Here is a 5,000-nt window from a genome sequence, read left to right as displayed (position 1 = left end):
GCACGTATTGGTCGTGGCTTGATACAGCTTCGGTCAATTTAAATGTAAAAAAAAAAAAGCTACGTTAATTCTCCTAACCTGCTGCGTACGTTCTCTCCTAACCTACGAAACGTCACCTTCCATGACCACACTTATTATTAGAGGTGGCAGGTAGCCTAGTGGTCAGAGGTTTGGGTCAGTAACCGAAAAGTTTGCTGGATTGAATCCCCGAGCTGACAAGATAAAAATCTGTCTTTCTGCCCCTGAACAAGGCAGTTAACCCCACTGTTCCCCGTTAGGCCGTCCTTTACACCCTGTTCTCTACGCACCCTGTTCCTTTACACCCTGTTCCTTTACACCCTGTTCTCTACACACCCTGTTCCTTTACACGCTGTTCTTTAAGCACCCTGTTCCTTTACACCCTGTTCCTTTACACCCTGTTCCATTACACCCTGTTCCTTTACACCCTGTTCCTTTACACCCTGTTCTCTATGCACCCTGTTCCTTTACACCCTGTTCCTTTACACCCTGTTCTCTACACACCCTGTTCCTTTACACCCTGTTCTTTACGCACCCTGTTCCTTTACACCCTGTTCCTTTACACCCTGTTCTCTACGCACCCTGTTCCTTTACACCCTGTTCCTTTACACCCTGTTCTCTACACACCCTGTTCCTTTACACCCTGTTCTTTACGCACCCTGTTCCTTTACACCCTGTTCCTTTACACCCTGTTCCTTTACACCCTGTTCTCTACACACCCTGTTCCTTTACACCCTGTTCCTTTACACCCTGTTCTCTACACACCCTGTTCCTTTACACCCTGTTCCTTTACACCCTGTTCCATTCGCTCGTGTTTTGTTCTATTTGAGACTCGGCCTATGTGTATAGGACCGACAGGCCTTGCAAAACTATTCAAAGAGACCAAAGATAATCCTGAAGGAGCTGCAAAGCTCAACAGCGGAAATTGGAGTATCTGTCCATAGGACCACTTTAAGCCGTACACTCCACAGAGCTGGGCTTTACAGAAGAGTGTCCAGAAAAAAGCCATTGCTTAAAGAAAAAATAAACGAACATGTTTGGTGTTAGTCAAAAGGCATGTGGGAGACTCCCCAAACATATTGAAGAAGTCAGATGAGACTAAATTTGAGCTTTTTGGCCATCAAAGAAAACGCTATGTCTGGCACAAACCCAACACCTCTCATCACCCCAAAAACACCATCCCCACAGTGAAGCATGGTGGTGGCAGCATCGTGCTGGGGGATGTTTTTCATCGGCAGGGACTGGGAAGGAGGTTCACCTTCCAGCAGGACAATGACCCTAAGCAAACTGCTGAAGCAACACTCGAATGGTTTAAGGGGAAACATTTAAATGTATTGGAATGGCCTAGTCAAAGCCCAGACCTCAATCACATTGAGAATCTGTGGTTTGACTTAAAGATTTTTGTACACCTTAAATGTAATGATGTAAATGGAACCCATCCAACTTGAAGGAGTTGGAGCAGTTTTGCCTTGAAGAATGGACAAAAATCCCACTGGCTAGATGTGCCAAGTTTTATAGAGACATATGCCAAGAGACTTGCAGTTGTAATTGCTGAAAAAGGTGGCTCTACAAAGTATTGACTTTGGGGGGGGGTGAATGATTATGCACGCTCAAGTTTACTGTTTTTTTTTGTCTCATTTCTTGTTTGTTTCACAATAAAAAATATTTTGCATCTTCAAAGTGGTAGGCATGTTGTGTAAATCGAAATGAGACAAACCCCCCCCCAAATCTTATTTTAATTCCAGATTGTAAGGCGAATCTTATTTTAATTCCAGATTGTAAGGCACACAAAAACATGTCAAGGGAGGGAATAGTTTCGCAAGCCACCGTGCGTGTGTACCGTAATGCTGTCTGGTAAGTTGCTTTCGGACTTAGTGAGCCATGTGTCCCTATCTCTGCCAGACGCCATCTCCCCCCTCTCACCCCATCCCTCGATCAGATAATTGTGAAGTGAGAGGAAACTGATTGATGGCGTTCGTTATATTGGAGGCGTTGAGGCGACCAACCGACTGACTAACTGACTGATTCACTGACTGACTGATTGAATGACTGGCTGTGGTTACTGTAGACTGCATCTGTAGCAGGAGATTACAGATACTACACAGACACCACACCATCAGGTAGACAGACAGACAGACAGACAGACAGACAGACAGACAGACAGACAGACAGACAGACAGACAGACAGACAGACAGACAGACAGACAGACAGACAGACAGACAGACAGACAGACAGACAGACAGACAGACAGACAGACGAACAGGCAGACGAACAGGCAGACGAACAGGCAGACGAACAGGCAGACAGATGAAGGCAGGCAGACAGATGAACAGGACAGACAGATGAACAGGCAGGCAGACAGATTAAGACAGATTAACAAGCAGACAGACAGACAGACAGACAGACAGACAGACAGACAGACAGACAGACAGACAGACAGACAGACAGACAGACAGACAGACAGACAGACAGACAGACAGGACCAACGTAGCAGACAGGACCGACAGAACAGACAGGACCAGAACAGACAGGACCGACAGAACAGACAGGACCAGAACAGGACAGGACCGACAGAACAGACAGGACCAGAACAGACAGGACCAGAACAGACAGGACCAGAACAGACAGGACCAGAACAGACAGGACCGACAGAACAGACAGGACCAGAACAGACAGGACCAGAACAGACAGGACCAGAACAGACAGGACCGACAGAACAGACAGGACCAGAACAGACAGGACCGACAGAACAGACAGGACCGACAGAACAGACAGGACCAGAACAGACAGGACCAGAACAGACAGGACCGACAGAACAGACAGGACCAGAACAGACAGGACCAGAACAGACAGGACCGACAGAACAGACAGGACCAGAGCAGACAGGACCAGAACAGACAGGACCAGAACAGACAGGACCAGAAAAGACAGGACCAGAACAGACAGGACCAGAACAGACAGGACCAACAGAAAAGACAGGACCAATGGAACAGACAGGACCAGAATAGACAGGACCAGAATAGACAGGACCAGAACAGACAGGACCAGAACAGACAGGACCAGAATAGACAGGACCAGAACAGACAGGACCAGAACAGACAGGACCAGAATAGACAGGACCAGAACAGACAGGACCAGAATAGACAGGACCGACAGAACAGACAGGACCAGAACAGACAGGACCGACAGAACAGACAGAACAGAACAAGACAGACAGAACCAACAGAACAGACAGGACCAGAATAGACAGGACCAGAACAGACAGGACCAGAATAGACAGGACCAGAACAGACAGGACCAGAACAGACAGGACCAGAACAGACAGGACCAGAACAGACAGGACCAGAACAGACAGAACAGAACAGACAGGACCAGAACAGACAGGACCAACAGAACAGACAGGACCAGAACAGACAGGACCAGAACAGACAGACAGACAGGCGGACAGACACTTCAGCATTGATCTGCTGATATGTACCGGTTGCCCAAGTTAGTCACGGCCTCAACTGGCTGTTGCTAGGTAGAATAGTGACATTTCTAATAGTGACATGTCTAATAGTGACATTTCTAATAGTGACATGTCTAATAGTGACATTTCTAATAGTCACATGTCTAATAGTGACATTTCTAATAGTAACATTTCTAATAGTGACATTTCTAATAGTCACATTTCTAATAGTGACATTTCTAATAGTGACATTTCTAATAGCGACATTTCTAAATGTAGTTGTGCCTCGCCGGTAGTCCGTCAATTAGCCCTAACATGTTTTAATTAATTAACTATTAATTTAATTTAACTATCGAAACGAAGTAATCATGGTGGATTCACCGGACCGGGGGAGGTGGGGGGGGGCATTTGATTTTGTTGGTCAGTTTCACATTTCTCTCCACCTCATAGAAGAATGTGTATAATTACAGGAAATGAGCTGAAAAACATCTTATTCTGTTATGCTCCCCGTGGCTGAATGAGTAGACTTGCATTAAATTAGTTACAAAATCTGCTCTTCGCCCCATGGCAAAATGTCTAGAATTGAAGCAAGCTTGCTTTAAAAATGCAAGATTTTCTGTAACACCACATGGCAGATTTTTTATACAGTGCCTGCGAAAGTATTCGGCCCCCTTGAACTTTGCGACCTTTTGCCACATTTCAGGCTTCAAACATAAAGATATAAAACTATTTTTTTGTGTGAAGAATCAACAACAAGTGGGACACAATCATGAAGTGGAACGACATTTATTGGATATTTCAAACTTTTTTAACAAATCAAAAACTGAAACATTGGGCGTGCAAAATTATTCAGCCCCCTTAAGTTAATACTTTGTAGCGCCACCTTTTGCTGCGATTACAGCTGTAAGTCGCTTGGGGTATGTCTCTATCAGTTTTGCACATCGAGAGACTGAATTTTTTTCGCATTCCTCCTTGCAAAACAGCTCGAGCTCAGTGAGGTTGGATGGAGAGCATTTGTGAACAGCAGTTTTCAGTTCTTTCCACAGATTCTCGATTGGATTCAGGTCTGGACTTTGACTTGGCCATTCTAACACCTGGATATGTTTAGTTTTGAACCATTCCATTGTAGATTTTGCTTTATGTTTTGGATCATTGTCTTGTTGGAAGACAAATCTCCGTCCCAGTCTCAGGTCTTTTGCAGACTCCATCAGGTTTTCTTCCAGAATGGTCCTGTATTTGGCTCCATCCATCTTCCCATCAATTTTAACCATCTTCCCTGTCCCTGCTGAAGAAAAGCAGGCCCAAACCATGATGCTGCCACCACCATGTTTGACAGTGGGGATGGTGTGTTCAGGGTGATGAGCTGTGTTGCTTTTACGCCAAACATAACGTTTTGCATTGTTGCCAAAAAGTTCAATTTTGGTTTCATCTGACCAGAGCACCTTCTTCCACATGTTTGGTGTGTCTCCCAGGTGGCTTTTGGCAAACTTTAAACAACACTTTTTATGGATATCTTTAAGAAATGGCTTTCTT

At 45.1% G+C, this 5,000-nt stretch overlaps 1 protein-coding gene across 1 annotated transcript in view; it reads left to right on the top strand.

The window, feature by feature from the left end:
- The window catches only part of LOC124027426 (receptor-type tyrosine-protein phosphatase mu), a gene marked incomplete at its 3' end in the record, with an annotated part of 45,113 nt that overhangs the window by 13,165 nt on the left and 26,948 nt on the right, over nt 1-5,000 (top strand). The gene's annotated exons all lie outside the window — the stretch shown is intronic.

The sequence above is a fragment of the Oncorhynchus gorbuscha genome, unplaced genomic scaffold, assembly GCF_021184085.1.
Source record: "Oncorhynchus gorbuscha isolate QuinsamMale2020 ecotype Even-year unplaced genomic scaffold, OgorEven_v1.0 Un_scaffold_3209, whole genome shotgun sequence".
NCBI classification, from domain to species: Eukaryota; Metazoa; Chordata; class Actinopteri; order Salmoniformes; family Salmonidae; genus Oncorhynchus; species Oncorhynchus gorbuscha.
The sequence above is the reverse complement of the archived record's forward strand: the minus strand, read 5'-3'. Positions and strand labels throughout refer to the sequence as shown.